At 50.5% G+C, this 16,852-nt stretch overlaps 1 protein-coding gene across 1 annotated transcript in view; it reads right to left on the reverse strand.

Annotated features, from left to right (window-relative positions):
* The window catches only part of NRGN (neurogranin), a 61,622-nt gene that overhangs the window by 4,490 nt on the left and 40,280 nt on the right, over positions 1-16,852 (reverse strand). The window lies entirely within an intron of this gene.

A 16,852-nucleotide genomic window follows, 5' to 3' on the forward strand; every position in this document is an offset into this window, starting at 1 on the left:
GAGGGAATTGCCAGAAGGCCCTCGGCGTTGGACCTCAGTGTCTGGGCTCAATGATGGGGATGGAGACACTCCTTCAGGTATACTGGGCCAAGGCTGTTTAGGGCTTTAAAGGTCAGCACCAACACTTTGAACTGTGCTCAGAAATGTACTGGGAGCCAATGTAGGTCTTTCATCTGCTTCGTAACCCTGGCATGTTCAGGAAGGGCTGGGAGAGACCCATCAGAAATCCTAAAAATTTGCTGCCGGTCAGTGCAGAACAGGGGCAGCCAATGGGGTTTTGCAAAACCTCCAGATGTATTGGACTACAACTCCCATCATCTCTGACTGCTCACCACACTGGTACCTCAGGTTAAGAATGGTTTCGGGTTAAAAACGAACCCCTGGAATGAATTAAGTACTTAACCCCAGGTACCTCTGTAACCAATTTCTTCTTTTTGGTGTTGTGCTGAACAGTCTTAAAGCAGGGATGCCTAACTGCAGGCCTAGGGACCAAATGTGACTCTCCAAGCGTCTTTGTGCCCCCCCCTTTTCCACACCACACCCCCTGTCCCAAGCCACACTCCTCACTGATCCTGCTTCACCGCCTCCTAATTTTTGCCTGGATGGAGGATACAATGCCCTTGTTGTTCTGCCCACTTTTGCCTCTGTCTCCACCCACCACTAGCATGTGGTCCCCACAAGGTTGCTCAGTAGATAATGTGGCCCTCGGGCTGCAAAAACACCGCCCTTGTTTTAAAGGGTAGGTTTGTTTGATACAACAAAAACAAGAGAGTCCTGTAGCAACTAAAGACTGACAGATATATTATGTTCCAAGCTGTGATTCCAAAACACAAGTTCTGATTCATACTACAGTGATACCTCGGGTAACGTAATTTCAAGTTACGAATGCCGCAACCCCGGAAGTGTATACTTCCGGGTTTCACCCCGCGCACATGCGCAGAAGCACTCAATTGCTCTGCATGCGTGTGCAACAGTGGCGCCTCCAGATACGGACTTGGCGCCTCCAGATACGGACTTGGCGCCTCCAGATACGGACTTTTTGGGGTAAGTGCGGACCCCCAGAACGAATTAGGTTCGTATCCAGAGGGTCCACTGTACTACTACTACTACTACTACTACTACTACTACTACTAATAATAATATATTTATACCCCACCCATCTGGCAGGGTTTCCCCAGCCACTCTGGGTGGCTTCCAACAAAAGATTTAAAATACTTAAAGGTTGGGAAGGGGGGAAGGGGGAAGGCGTGCTTGGGAAATCAAGTGCACTGATCCCAGTGAAACGTACTTCTGAGTAAACAAGCAGAGTGGATTATAATAATAATAATAATTTCTTCTTTATACCCCACCCATCTGGCTGGGTTTTCCCAGCCACTCTGGGCGGCTCCCAATAGAATATTAAAAACACGATAAAACATCAAACATTAAAAGCTTCCCTAAACAGGGCTGCCTTCAGGTGTCTTCTAAATGTCAGATAGTTGTTTATTTCCTTGACATCTGATGGGAGGGCATTCCACAGGGCGGGCACCACTACCGAGAAGGCCCTCTGCCTGGTTCCCTGTAACTTCATTACTTGCAGGGAGGGAACCACCAGAAGGCCCTCAGAGCTGGACCTCAGTGTCCGGGCTGAATGATGGGGATGGAGACGCTCCTTCAGGTATACTGGATTGGGCAGGCCGGGGCGCTCAAGTGGGACTCAGCTCATGTGGATGCAAGCTAATAACCTGCAAGCAACTCAAGCATCTCCTCCCTTTTGTGAGCCATCGGGAATCTCCCCCTCCCGCTTCTAATGAATGCTGCGATGATGATCCAAGGCCTGGACTGGCTGTGCCGGATCCCTGGTGGAAAGCAAGCTGGTGTTCTGGGCGTTGTTTGGAAAGCACAGCGGGCTTAGGAAAGAGGCAGGAAAGCAGTGGGGCACTCAGGAAGCCCAAGGAGGCATTCGGAGAACTCGTCGTCTCCATTCGGATGAGGAAGTGTAGGAGACGAGGGCTTTGGATCTGACTTGAAAACAGTTCTTGCAGAGGGTGTGTGGGTGGCGAGCAACACTGGCTCCTGCTATTTTCTGCCAGATGGCTGCTGATAACTCCTCTCTCTCTCTCTCTCTCTCTCTCTCTCTCTCTCTCTCTCTCCTCATTCTGTGTCTCTTGTTTTTCGCATTGCCTTGATACTGTGCAAAGCCGTGGCACCTTTCTCATCCTCAGGGAGGTGTGAATCATTCCCCTGGTCTACTGATGGGTGTTGCACTGCTGCCTTGGTGCCACCTGCAAAACCTGGCACCTGTGTCTCAAAACAGGAGACAAGCTGACACTTTAGGTACCAAGTTCCTTTCTCTGCTTCTGTAGCTTTACTGAGATGCGCATTTCTAGTACAGTGGTACCTCTGGATACAAACGAGATCTATTCCACAGCACCGTTCGCATCCTGAAGCAAATGCAACCGGCGTCTGCGCATGTGCGGGTCACAATTTGCCGCGTCTGCACATGCATGTGACATCACTTTGACCATCTGTGCATGCGCAAGTGGCGAAACCCAGAAGTAATGCATTCCATTGCTTCCAGGTCGCCGCGGAGCGCAACCTGAAAACGCTCATCCTGAGGCAACTTCAACTCAAGGTATGACTGTACATTCAAAAGGATGTGGCTCATCCTGACATTGCTGACCTACCCCTCCCATCATAACTTGACTAATGGTCATCCTGGCTGATGGGTGCTCAAAACTCAACAGCATCTGCAGGACCGCAAGTCCTGTGGGAAGAAGCTTGTTGGATCAGATCAGGCATCCCCAAACTCGGCCCTCCAGCTGTTTGGGGACTACAACTCCCATCATCCCTAGCTAACAGGGCCAGTGGTCAGGGATGTTGGGGACTGTAGTCCCAAAACAGCTGGAGGGCAGAGTTTAGGGATGCCTGGATCAGATCAAAAGTCCATCTTGCTTGGCATCTAGCTGTTCTCCCCTCAAGCCACATAGCTCAGCAGATGCCTCCAAGAAAGTTCAGGATAGGACCCCAGTCAAAGGCGACTATGGGGTTGCGGAGTTCATCTTGCTTTCAGGCCGAGGGAGCCGGCGTTTGTCCACAGACAGCTTTCTGGGTTGTGTGGCCAGCATGACTACACTGCTTCTGGCACAACGGGACACCGCGACAGAAACCAGGGCGCATGGAAAGCCATTTACCTTCCCGCCACAGCAGTACCTATTTATCTACTTGCACTGTCATGCTTTTGAACTGCTAGGTTGGCAGGAGCTGGTACAGAACAACGGAAGCTCACCCCATCACAAGGATTCGAACCACCAAACTTCCAACTGGCAAGCCCAAGAGGCTCAGTGGTTTAGACCATAGCTCCACCTGCCATCCCTATGGGGCAACATCAACCCCAGCAGCAATTTAATCGGTATTCAGTAGCATTTGTCAGAGAACATGAAAGTTCTGCCATATGGGCATCATAGCCAATTGCCATTTATAGTTCTATCCTCAAGTCATTTGTCTTAGGGAGGGGCCCTAACTCTGCAGTTGAACATCTGCCATGCTGGCTGAATGTCCCAGGTGCCCATCACAGGGGCATCTGAAGGACCATCTTGCCCTGTGGGGATTGGAGAAGAAGCAGAAACAGCTTTTTCTGAACAAACAAGTTCTCTTTTCCATTTTATTATAACTTTTTTTAAAAATAAGTTGCTCTTTGCTGTAATCTTATGTAAACTGTTTTGTGAGGTCCACCCAAAAAATGGTATATACTGATAATAATAATAATAATAATAATAATAATAATAATAATAATAATAATACCACTCTGGAGAGCCACTATCAATCAGTATAGAGACTGTACTGAATTAGTATAAGGCAGCTTCTTTCTATGTTCCTAGGATGGGGCTGCTACAGGCAAGTCCCTGCTTACCTCTGTGAAATCTCGCAAGGTGTGTCAGAGCTACACAAAATTTGCCTCCTTTGCAGGGAACCTACTCTCTGCACCCTCCGATAAACATGTGTCAGGCTTCAATGAACCTCAGGGTTGTTGTTTTTATTAATTTGAACACCCTCTCTGGTGCACAGCGCTGCCTTCCATCTCCAACTGTCTCTCACCGTCTCATAAGTCTAATAGCTGCTTTTTGTACAGAAGTAAAGCAAAATGACTTAGAACGGTGGTTGCCTAGGCTCCATAGGCTGCAAGACTGTCTCCCTACTGCAAATGCAGAGATATCCCAAAGGGGAACTGGCAAATGTGTTTTATTTATTCATTTATGTATATGCTACTGGATTGTGGTAAAGCGTGTTCTCTTAAAAGAGAGAGCACGTGTTGCGGATGGGGCCTAACAAAACCCCAGTTAGTGACCAGCCCATTGATGGCAATGGGTGGGAGCAGATTGGTTGTAGTTGTCACTGGGGGAAAATTGATGTTGCCAATTTAGGGGTGGGACTAGTCCCCTTATATAAGCAGGGTCCACAGCTTTCTCTTTCTCTTTTGCTGTGGACATCGGATCTAGCTGCACCGAGTTCCTCAGCGAGAGTCTGGTTGTATATGCCCGTGTTCGTCCCTTTCCCTTCGTTTTTCTTTTCTCCTTCTAATTTCCCCTTCCTTTGATTTTTCTCCCTTCTTGTTTGTTTGGGACATTGCTCCCGGTGGGGGGGGGGTCGAGGCCTCTGGCCCCGGGTGGCCAACGGCCCGGTTCTCGGCCGAGCCAGAAGACCTGGGCCGGGTGGGGTGCAGCTTTCCTTCCCCCTCTGCCTCCCTGCAGCTTGGGGGGGCCTCCGAAGCTTTCTCCCCCTGAAGCTTTGAACTTCTCCCGGTGGCCCTGCTGGGGCCTGCTCCTCCTGACCCCCCCACCCCCCCCGTTGGGCCTTTGGGCCTGGTGAGGCCTCATCCCCGGGCGCGGGAGGTTGTTTCGCGCGGGGCGGCGCCTGCCCGTGGCGCATCGGCCCGTGGGCCGCGGCGGTGCCGCTGCGGCCTAGTCAGACTGACCTGGGCCTGCTTCCCCTGCTGCCCTCTGGACCTGGGGCGGGCCTCGGGGGCCCTAGCGGGGGCCGGGGGGGTTTTGTGCGCGGCGCGCGGCCGCCGCGGGCGTCGGGCCGCGTTCGCCGGCGGCGCGGCCGCGGGGCGTGGGCCTACGGGCGCCGCGGCGCGGCGCGGCCTGGTCGGCCCGGCCGCGGCCTCTCCGCTCCGCCGCTACCCCGCGGAGCCCATTCGGCCTCGGGGGCCTTGTGGTGCCCGGGCTCCTGTGCGTGGGCGCGGCCGCCTCGATCGGTGGGCCGCGCCGCGCCGGGCGTCGCGGCTTGGCGGGCGTGGGCCTGCGGGCGCCGCGGCTCGCCGCGGCCCGGCTGCGGCCTGGGCTTCGCCCGCCTGCCCCCCCCGCCTCGCGGCATCTTCCCGGGCCCCCAGGGGGTCCCGACTCACGGACGCGGGGCGTCAGTAGGCCTCTGCGCTCGGTGGGGGGCGAGCTAGCGGCCTGGGACTGCTGTGGCCTTCCCCTGTATTGGCGCCATCTGGTGGTCAGTCCCTGTAACTGCAGGGCCTTAAAAAATTAATAAATAATTAAATAAAATTGCGTGGCGGCCTCTGGTGGCCGCAAGAGGTATTACAGGGATTTTCTTTTCTAGGCGGCGGCATCCATTGGATACAGTATATTTCATAGGCCGCATTGCCTGATACCTGGTGCCTTGGTTTGGCTTGGCTATCTTAGATTCTCCCACGCCCTTGTGAATCGGTGCCGGGCGGGTTGTTCGCTGCTACTAAGTACTTAATCTTAATTTTTTTTTTTTTTTTTTTTTTGAGTCTTTCACCGTTAATTCAACAACAATCCTTTATTCGGTCCTACTTTGTCGATTCTCAATTTTATTCTATTTTGTTTTAACTTACATTTCTATCTTTTATCAGTAGTAGGGATGGCCCCAAAGAAGGCGACAAAGAAGTCTGGTCCGGCCTGCGCCACAAAGCGGCCTATAAAAGGCCCGTCTCAGGCCTTGCGTTCCCCTGAACCTGGCCAGTCGGTGAGACGCATCCAATCCATGGTCTCCAGTTTGGCTGGCGACCCGGTGGCTCTGGCAAGGATGGAGGCGCAGCTGGATGGCTTGATGCATCGCCACTCGACCCCGTCAACTTCTTCTGCCGTGCTGGCTCCCCCGGTGGATGTTTCGTTTCCACCGTCTTCATCCAGTGAAGAAGAGGGAGAGCCATTGCCAGCCAGTGGTTCCTTGCCTGACCCGCCTCAGGCTCGGTCCTCGGTGCCGCCTGTGCCGCAGGTTGCCGTGCCACGGGGTCGGGTTTCTACCCGGGCGGGGGCTGGGAAGGGGGCGCCTGCACGGGGTCTTGTCGTGCGGGGGTTACCTTTGCAGCCCGTGGGGGTGGGCACCTCGACCCCTGGTCATTCACAGGTTGTGTCTTTCCAGTCACTTCCAGCTACTGCGCAGCAGGGCGATGCATCAGAGTCGTCGGTCGAGGATAGCCTCCCTCTTCCTCCGAAGGCATCCTCAGGTGGTCATCGCCGCCGTAAGAAAAGTTCGAGGAAGCGTGCCAAGAGGAGGCGTAGAGACACCTCGTCCTCTTCATCAGGTGAGTCATCCCGGAGTTCGAGTAGTGATGAGGAGGCGCCCCTCAAGTTATACTGGGGTTATGGGGAAACCTCGGGGCTCCCAAAGTGGGTTTGGGAGCGGAGGGCGAATTCCCATAGGGCCAGGTACGGAGCAGTGCAAGACTGCCTTGAAGGGGTTCTGGTGCCGGACGTAAAGGTCTCCACCAACTCGGCCAGGGACATCATCCCGGGGGCTCACCTGTCCTCCAAATTGCGTGCCAGGATATTGGACGGCCGCTATGTTGATATATTTAGCCTGGCCCCCCCGCTGGAAGGCCAAGAGCCTCTGGACAAGGGTCTGCCCGTCCCAAAGAAGCGGACGGTCTTAGCTAAGGCAGATAGGACCTTCGAGCGATGGTTAGATAGTTTCCAGGTCTTTGCTGGAGTGGTGGCCGCGGCTTATCCTAGAAGATCCGTACATCTTTGGGTGTACCTATCCATAGTCCGTTCCGCCTTTACAATGGGTGGGGAGACTGCTGCGTTAGCTTACGACCAGAATTTTAGGCGAAGGGCGGCAAAGATCCCCACGGCCCGCTGGGATCGGAAGGACTTGGATGTCTGGACCACCTATGTGGCCCCCCGTATAGACAAGAAGGTTCCTGATACCCAGAAGTTTAAGGCTGCCCCTACAAGGTTGGGACGTAAGCCCTTTTGCTGGGATTTCAATAAGGGCGCTTGTACACGGCAATCCTGCAAATACGCACATACGTGCGATAAGTGTTCAGGGAACCATTCCGGGTCCGCATGCCAGGTAGGCCGCCGCCCCTTTCGGAAAGGAGGGGGCTCTCTGCAGCCCCCAAAAGCCTCTGCACAAGCCCCTGCCACGGGAACAGGAAAGTAGCATGATTTCTTCTTTAGCTTACACCCCGGTAAGGCTGCAGCCGCTACTTTCTTTGTTGAAGTCATACCCTGATGCCAAAGCGGCGTCTTATTTGCGCGACGGTTTTTCTTTAGGTTTTAGAATCCCGGTGGTCTCTGCCCCGGTTGCCAGGAACCCAGCGAACCAAAAATCGATTAGGGATATGCCAGAGGTGGCGCGTAGGAAAATTGATAAAGAACTAACTTTACGTCGCATGGCCGGTCCTTTTGCTGTCCCTCCTTTGCCCAATTTGCATATTTCACCTTTGGGCATAGTGCCCAAAAAAGCCCCGGGGGAATTTCGCCTAATCCATAATCTCTCACATCCTAGAGGCACATCAGTGAATGATGTGATTCCCCCGGAGCTTTGTTCGGTGAGGTATGCTTCTCTTGATCACGCAATCAAGATGATCCGGAAATTCGGACCGGGTGCCTTACTGGCAAAGTGCGACATTGAATCAGCATTCCGGCTGCTTCCAATTCATCCCGATGATTTTTGGTTGCTGGGATTTCAGTTCGAAGGGAGTTTTTACTTCGATAAAGCTATGCCCATGGGCTGCTCAGTCGCCTGTGCGGCTTTTGAGTGTTTTAGTTCATTTTTGGAATGGGCTCTGCGTGAAAAAACCGGTTTGAGCGGTGTCACGCATTATCTTGATGATTTTTTGGTCGCCTCGGCGGGCAATACGGGGGACTGCGTACTTTTATTGCAGGCCTTCGCTTCATTAGCGGAAGATCTGGGGGTTCCTTTAGCGGCTGGAAAGACCGAAGGTCCTTCTACGCAGCTGACTTACCTGGGTATCTTGCTGGATACCGTGGCTCAAACATCCAGCTTGCCGCTTGAAAAAATATCCAATTTGCGAAAGGTCATTGAGGATATGATTCCGTTAAAGAAGGTCTCCCTGCGGCAACTTCAGTCATTGCTGGGCCACCTGAACTTCGCTTGTAGGGTGGTCTCTCCAGGGCGTCCTTTTTGTTCGCGCTTGGCCAGACTCACCTCGGGCCTGCAGGCACCGCATCACAGGGTCCGCCTTCCTTCTCAGGTGCGGGCTGACCTTGCAATTTGGCTGGAATTCTTGGAGGAGTTCAATGGAGTGTCCTTGTGGCAGGACATTTTGAACCTCCACAACGACTTCCAGGTGCATTCTGATGCCGCGGGATCCTTGGGGTTTGGCTTGTACTGGGATGGTAGGTGGTGTGCTGAGCGCTGGCCTCCTGCTTGGCAAGGGCAGGCTGTAACGCGGGACCTAACCTTTCTCGAGTTTTTTCCCATTGTAGTGGCAGTGCACTTGTGGGTCGACCATTTCAAGGATCACCACGTATGTTTCTGGACCGATAACCAGGCGGTGGTGAATGTACTGGCCAAGCAGTCTTCACGATCCCCTAGGGTATCTGCCCTTCTTCGGGACTTCGTTTTACACTGCTTGCGTTTTAACATTGTCTTTTCTGCCCGTTTTGTCCCGGGAATTTCTAACGATATTGCTGATGCTCTGTCCCGTTTTCAGATGGAGCGTTTCAGGTCCCTGGTGCCAGTGGCTCGAGACCGTCCGGAAATTTTCCCGGATCATCTCTGGAACCTTGGCAGAACTTAGTCTTACAGGGAGTAGCTGCATCTGTTGCACCTTCTACCTTGAGGTCTTATGAAAAAGCCTGGGCGGACTTTCTATTATTTAGTGGGCAGTCTGTGGGGGAAGTTTCCACCCCCCATTCCACTTCTCAGGTGCTTCGGTATTTGGCGCATCTCTTTCAGTTGCGTAGGGCAGCTAGGACCCTTCGTCTACACTCTGCAGCGATTTCCTTTTTTAATAAGGCATATTTTAACAAAGATCCGTGCGGGAAGTTTGTAGTGCGTAGGGCCCTGGAGGGATGGGGGCGACTCACTCCTCCCAGGCCCATTTCCAGACGACCCATTACATTTGAACTGCTGGTCCAGATGCGGTCTAAGCTGCGGAGCATCTGTTGGTCGAAATTTGAGGCTCGGCTATTTTCAGCAGCCTTTTCGTTAACTTTCTTTGGGGCCCTAAGAGTCGGAGAGGTGGTCCTCGAGCTCAAGCGGGACGGAGGTTCTAGGGGTCTGCTGATGCAGGACGTTAGTGTGTCTTCAAGGGATTTGCAGGTTAACGTCAGGAATTCAAAGACGGACCAACTAGGCAGGGGTGCTGTTATTACACTCCCGGCGACGGGTGAATCTGGCCCTTGCCCAGTGAAGGACCTTACAAGGTATTTAGCCTTGCGTCCTGGTGGCGAAGGGCCCCTGTTCATACATGAAAATGGCCGCCCGCTGGTGAGGCACCAGTTTACTGGAGTGTTGCGAAAAGCTGTGGCGGCTTGCGGCCTGCCGGCTTCTGAGTTTGCCCCTCACTCATTTAGGATTGGAGCGGCCACGACCGCTGCACACTGGGGTTTATCAGTTAAGAGGATAAAGGACCTGGGTCGGTGGCGCTCCGATGCTTTTAAAGCCTACGTGCGGAAATAATGCATTGTTGTACTTACATATGTGTGTTTTACCCTAGGTCGGGCTGCTATCCGTATCTGGATAGTAGGGCACAGTATTGTGCACTGGGCTGCGGACAGAGCTCGCCAGTCCGGACTGGGTGATGGCCTGGGATTCCCGCACCACGTACAGGTGTCCTGGATTTCTAGAAGGGGGATGCTGTGGAGAGAATTTTTGCCTCTTATACGAAGGGGTGTCCTACAATGTGGCCCTCCTTCAGCGATTGTGGTGCAGCTCGGGGAGAACGATTTGGTTTCCTCTTCCTGCTACGAGCTGCGTGCTACCATATTACGGGACCTTGGAGAGCTGGCGGCACTGGTGCCGTCAGCTAAGCTACTTTGGTCACAGCTATTGCAACGCCGCATTTGGCGAGGTAGTCCTTGCCCAGCTGCCACCGAACGTGTAAGGAAGCGGATTAATTCCGCAGCAAGCAAGCTGGTGGTGAATCTGGGTGGGGCTGTGATCCCGCACCCTCTGATTTCATTCAAGGCGATTGAATTGTATAGGGATGATGGGGTTCATCTCTCGCCAGTGGGGAATGATGTGTGGTTGGATGCTCTAGTGTCCAGGCTGAGGGTGTGGTTTAATTTGTGAGTGGTTGGCGGCGAGCGTAAGGGCTCGAATGGCGGTTAGGCATTGGTTAAAATTGGTTGGTGGAGGGGTATGGATTGGCTGTGCCTGCCCCTCCAATGCTGCTGCTGACGGGTATTCCGTTAAAGGAATTCTGAAGCTTACCATCCCCTTCGTCCAAACCCTGACGGCAGGGTGCGGGCCGCGTAAGCTTCAAGGAACAAGCGCGGAGCAGTTGAGGGCCTGTGACGCAGCTCCATCTGACTCTGACCTTGATTCCTCCGGGACTGGCTAAGGAGTCAGTGCTGTCCCCCAAGGTGGGGGGGGACAGGTAGTCATAACCAATGCCTAAGCAACCACTCTCAATTTGTATAAAATAAAGTTGTGGCCAAAATTATGCCAAAAACCTAAACAAAAATTATGTGTGATGTCTGAGTTATTGGGGTAGGGGTTTTGGGGGACCTCAGCACGCAAAGCGTGTTCTCTTAAAAGAGAGAGCACGTGTTGCGGATGGGGCCTAACAAAACCCCAGTTAGTGACCAGCCCATTGATGGCAATGGGTGGGAGCAGATTGGTTGTAGTTGTCACTGGGGGAAAATTGATGTTGCCAATTTAGGGGTGGGACTAGTCCCCTTATATAAGCAGGGTCCACAGCTTTCTCTTTCTCTTTTGCTGTGGACATCGGATCTCCCGCCCGCCCTCCCTTGCTTTGGGCTTGCGCTTTGACCTTGCTCTGCCTGTCATGGGGTCGTTCGCATTGCTGCGGGGGCCCAGTAGGAATTTGTCCAATTGGCTGATTAGTGCGTGCCTTTTGGGTTTTGCCTACTGCTTAGCAAATCGTCACAACTTGTAAGGTTGGCGGTTAGGCATTGGTTAAAATTGGTTGGTGGAGGGGTATGGATTGGCTGTGCCTGCCCCTCCAATGCTGCTGCTGACGGGTATTCCGTTAAAGGAATTCTGAAGCTTACCATCCCCTTCGTCCAAACCCTGACGGCAGGGTGCGGGCCGCGTAAGCTTCAAGGAACAAGCGCGGAGCAGTTGAGGGCCTGTGACGCAGCTCCATCTGACTCTGACCTTGATTCCTCCGGGACTGGCTAAGGAGTCAGTGCTGTCCCCCAAGGTGGGGGGGGACAGGTAGTCATAACCAATGCCTAAGCAACCACTCTCAATTTGTATAAAATAAAGTTGTGGCCAAAATTATGCCAAAAACCTAAACAAAAATTATGTGTGATGTCTGAGTTATTGGGGTAGGGGTTTTGGGGGACCTCAGCACGCAAAACCTCAAAGCAGTTCACAAGAAATATTAAACTCATCCATTAAAAACAGCTAAAAACCATTAGAAACATTTTTAAAAAATTATTACCTGCCCTTCACTCCCAAGGTTCCATGGGCAGGTTACAACAATTCAAAAATAATTAAAAATAACAGTACAAGAAATAATACAAAAATAACAGTACAACACACCAACACCTACATGTCTGTATAGGATATTGTGTATTAAAAAAAATGTTTGAAGCAGGCACCCAAAACCTGCCTGGTGTTAATGGTCAGGGGGTTCCTAAGTGTAGAAGCTGCAACACTAAAAGATATTTTAGTTTTCAAATTTCTCAGCTGTCATGCATCCTACAGAACCCAGCAAGAGGAATGAGTGACTGTTGTCTAGAATATTATCTAATTGCAATAATGTGCAGGTGGGCAGCTATGGAATACCACTAAATATTACAGTGTTGGGGAGAAGGAGACCATCCACCCACTTCTGTCTCTTCCCATTTCATTTAGTACAATTGCATTTGGGAGTCTGTAAGCCTCAGATTGCTTCTAGATCAGTCCTGTTTGCCAGTTCCACATCTTTGATGTTTTCTGTAATGCTTTTTGCTAGGAAGAAGCATCAACTCCAATCACGATCATTGTAAACAATACTTAACATTAATCATTGCTGCCTTTGTTTAATGAGCTCGCAGTGAATTTCCTGCAATGTCCTCTCAATCCTGTAACAATCTGTGAGATACGCATCCTATTCTGGGGGGTTCGTATTTCAAACAGGGCTGCTGCAAAACTATCCCATAATGGCAGCCTATAACTGCACTGATACTTGAAAGGTGAGCTAGCATTGTTTATCTTTTAAAACATGGGCTTGTGTCTAGTGTTCCCTTTCTGCTAGTGCAAGGGCTCACATGATAGTCAACGGGTGATGTGTTTTTTTCACCCCGGCGCTTTCCCCAGAAAAACCTGCTCTTTGCTGCTGAATCGGAGCAAACAGCAGTCTGTGGGGGAACCAAATTCAGCATGAGTTTTCCGGGGCAAAGGAGTGGGGCAGGGGGGTAGTGCTCAGACAAGGAGCTTTAAAGGCCGGACCTGTGTCTAGCAAGCATGGGTCAAAAGGGAAGTTTGGACATTTTGCCAGAGACTCAGCAATCTCTTGCAAAACCCATGTAAACATTGTCTAGCACAGCCATGTTCCGCAGGCACAACATGTTTTTTTTTCCCCCAGAAGAACAAGGATACCCTAAGGGACTTTAACTGAATGTCACATTTAGATACAACCCTCACTATTTTAATCTTATTGCACGCTTGGGGAATTCTTATCTTGTTTTATGTTTGTTGATGCATTTGCAAAGCCTGATATTTAATATATAGAGAGAGGAACCATTTGGTATAAAATACAAAACAAAGTCCATTTCCCACAAGTGTTTTATTCACTATAGTCCTCGTTGTGCGTTCATGTCTAAGTGTTAATTAAACACATGAAGAGGCAGTGGAAATGAACTCACTGGTGCTTCATTTTTTGCCACCCTCCAGCTTGTGGAAGATCAACTTCTGCAGCAAGGAGTCATCAATGAAAGCTCTCTGTGCAATTTAGAACCCTCATTTTCCAGGGGTGTAAAAGCCTCCACAGGTACAAAAAGTCCCTATTGCAGATATTTGCCTTCTGTAAGCTGGGCGAGAATGGCAATGGGACAGCTAGGGTGATCTTTCGTGCAGCCCCCTCCCATGTTCTGGGCATGTGGCCAAGCAGCAGGCAAGAAGCCCCTTAAAAGTAAAGGTAAAGGGACCCCTGACCATTAGGTCCAGTCGTGGCCGACTCTGGGGTTGCAGCGCTCATCTCGCTTTATTGGCTGAGGGAGCCGGCGTACAGCTTCTGGGTCATGTGGCCAGCATCACAAAGCCACTTCTGGTGAACCAGAGCATGGAAATGCCATTTACCTTCCCGCCAGAGCGGTACCTATTTATCTACTTGCACTTTGACATGCTTTCAAACTGCTAGGTTGGCAGGAGCAGGGACCGAGCAATGGGCGCTCACCCCGTCACAGGGATTCGAACTGGCAACCTTCTGATCGGCAAGTCCTAGGCTCTGTGGTTTAACCCACAGCGCCACCCACGTCCCTAAGAAGCCCCTTAGCACCCTTTAATGCTTCAGGGGCTTAGGAAGTCCCCGTTGTAACTTAAGTGGCTTTAGATTGCCTTGGGGCAAGATCGAGCAATTAAGCTACTAACAAATTTAATTTTTAAAAAAACTAACTCACAGAATGATGCAAAAATGTGCAGAACTGAACTTGAGACTGGAAAACGAAAAACTGAGAGATACCAAAATTGCCATACAGTGGCACCTCTAGTTGCGCACACAATCCATTCCGGAGTGCCGTTCGCACCCCGAAAAGTCCGCAACTAGAGCAGCACTTCTGCGCAGGCGCGGAGCGTGATAGAGCGCTTCTGCACATGCACAGAGTGCACAGAACGCTTCTGCGCATGCATGCGCAGTGAAAACCAGAAGTATACACTTCCGGGGTTGCCACGTTCACAAGCCAAAAAGATGCAACATGAACCTAACACAACACGATGAATGACTTTACAGTGGAACCTCAGTTTTCAAACATAATCTGCTCCAGAAGACCATTCAACTTCCGAAACCCAAAGCATGCATTTCCGGAAGCAAATACTTATGGAAAACTCAATACGGAAGCTGCATGGCACATTCTACTTCCGAAAACCGAAACGTTCGACTTCTGAGACATTCGAAAACTGGGGTGCCACCGTATAGTCGTACCTTGGATCTCGAATGGCTTAGTTGCCGAACGATTGGCTCCTGAATGATCAAAAACCAGAAGTAAGTATTCTGGTTTTCAAGATTTTTTAAAGTCAGATGTCCGGCATGACTGCTGTGGCTTCTGATTGGCTGCAGGAAACCAGACCTTGGTTTTTTAATGGTTCTGGGAGATGGATGGACTTCCAGAACTGATTCCATTCAACTTCCGAGGTATGACTGTATTTGCCAATCCCTACCTCCAGGCTAGTGTAGGGAGGATGAACAATCCAATCCATGCAGCATACGCAGTTCTGTCCTCCAAAAAAGGGGAATCGCTGGAATTGCAGGGGGTTGCATTAGATAACCCTCAGGGGCCCTTCCAACTCCTATTCTATTCTATTCTATTCTATTCTATTCTATTCTGGGGCCCAACGCTATTTCCTCGCTCTGCCTAATAAAAGGGCCATCCCTCCTAAAACTGATTTTGGAATCCACAGGATGTGTAAGGATTATTTAAGCCACATTCTTCTTCTTCTTCTTCTTCTTCTTCTTCTTCTTCTTCTTCTTCTTCTTCTTCTGTCACTCCCTTTCCTTTAGAATCGTTTAATAAATATCTCAATTAGAAACCTGGAGTTGAGCAATGAGGCTCCACTGGAAGATATCGCCCACGTTCAGCCTAATTGCTAAAAGGAGAGCTGGCTTATGTCTGTCTCGTGCCTTCTTTTAAAATTTCTTAAGTTTGGATTTGGCTGGGGCTTCTTCTCAGGAAAGTGGAGACAGGGTTTATTTATTTTTTAAATTTTATTTTGCAGCCTTAGTGACCATGTGTTTGTGAGCGATAAAACACACTCATCCTTTCTTGTATGGCAAGGCACCAGTGGGCACGAGAGTCCCGAGAGTCTCAAACGGCATCCGCCCTTGATTTACTCCACTTTTCTATACCTTTTTCCTGCCAGGTTTTAAAAATAGCATGCGCTGATGTGAGGCATTCAGCCTGGTGTTGCTAAGGAAGAAATCAAATTCAAATCCAACTCCTTCATCTCCACTGGGGCGTTAAGTCCTTGTTTCCATGCGAACTACCAGCATGTAGGATTGCTGCCTGCCACATTAAAAACTAGGACATACAGTTGTGACTCTTTGCTGGTTCTACATGTGGGAAGTTTGCAGAAAAGAAAGAGAAAGGAAAAACAAACCAGAGTTGTCGTGAAAAGCGGAACTGGTTCTTTCCTTGTTTTCAAGCAGAAATGGAGGAAGCCATGCAGGGTTCAATGATTGTTTTGGATTTCTAGTGCATGCATACACACATAAGGAATCAGGCCCAGTTGAAATAAACACATTTAAAATGAAAACAGAACGTGCTTTTGAACTGCTAGGTTGGCAGGAGCCATTTGCCTAAAAAGGTAAAGGGACCCCTGACCATTAGGTCCAGTCACGGACGACTCTGGGGTTGCGGCACTCATCTTGCTTTATTGGCCGAGGGAGCCGGCGTACAGCTTCCGGGTCATGTGGCCAGCATGACTAAGCTGCTTCTGATGAACCAGAGCAGCGCACAGAAACACCGTTTACCTTCCCACCGGAGTGGTACCTATTTATCTACTTGTGCTTTCGAACTGCTAGGTTGGCAGGAGCAGGGACCAAGCAACGGGAGCTCACCCCGTCACAGGGATTCAAACCGACAACCTTCTGATCAGCAAGTCCTAGGTTCACTGGTTTAACCCACAGCGCCACCCGCGTCCCACCATTTGCCTATTTGTCAATAAAAATAGATACAGTCTACAAAATTTTAGGATCAAGATCCTGCAGCAAAATATTGAGCAGTGCAACCCAAAGCTTAATGGTCAGGATACCTGAAGAAATTAAGACATGCCCTAGTTGATGCCTCTCGAATCACATGGGGGAGGGTGGTCCAGAGGCTTGGTGGAGCTATGGAAAAGGTGCTGTTCCTTGTTGTCACTAGATGGTGATCTGCCAACCATGACATGACTAGCAGGGTATTCCCCAATGGGGAAGTGTCCCCAGGATCAACCCCCAACATCAGCAGGTAAGGCTGGGGGACAATACTGTCTGAAAACCTGGAGAGCCGAACTGAGGAAGATATCCATGTATGTAAACACTGCCATGAGAATGCTGACAGCCAAATGGTGGAAGGGAGTCAAAATACCCACTAAAATGGAGTGGCAGGCGAAATTATTTGACTATGTAGAATTGGCAAATATGACAGGAGAAATGAGGAACCAGGCAAACCAAAAGTTTAACAAAGAATGGGATATATAGTTAAAAGAACATTGATCACATATGAAATCTTTGACATGCTTTGATTAACTTCTGCAGTGTGATATGCTACAAAGA

Source organism: Podarcis gaigeae, assembly GCF_964106915.1.
Source record: "Podarcis gaigeae genome assembly, chromosome: 15".
Lineage (NCBI taxonomy): Eukaryota > Metazoa > Chordata > Lepidosauria > Squamata > Lacertidae > Podarcis > Podarcis gaigeae.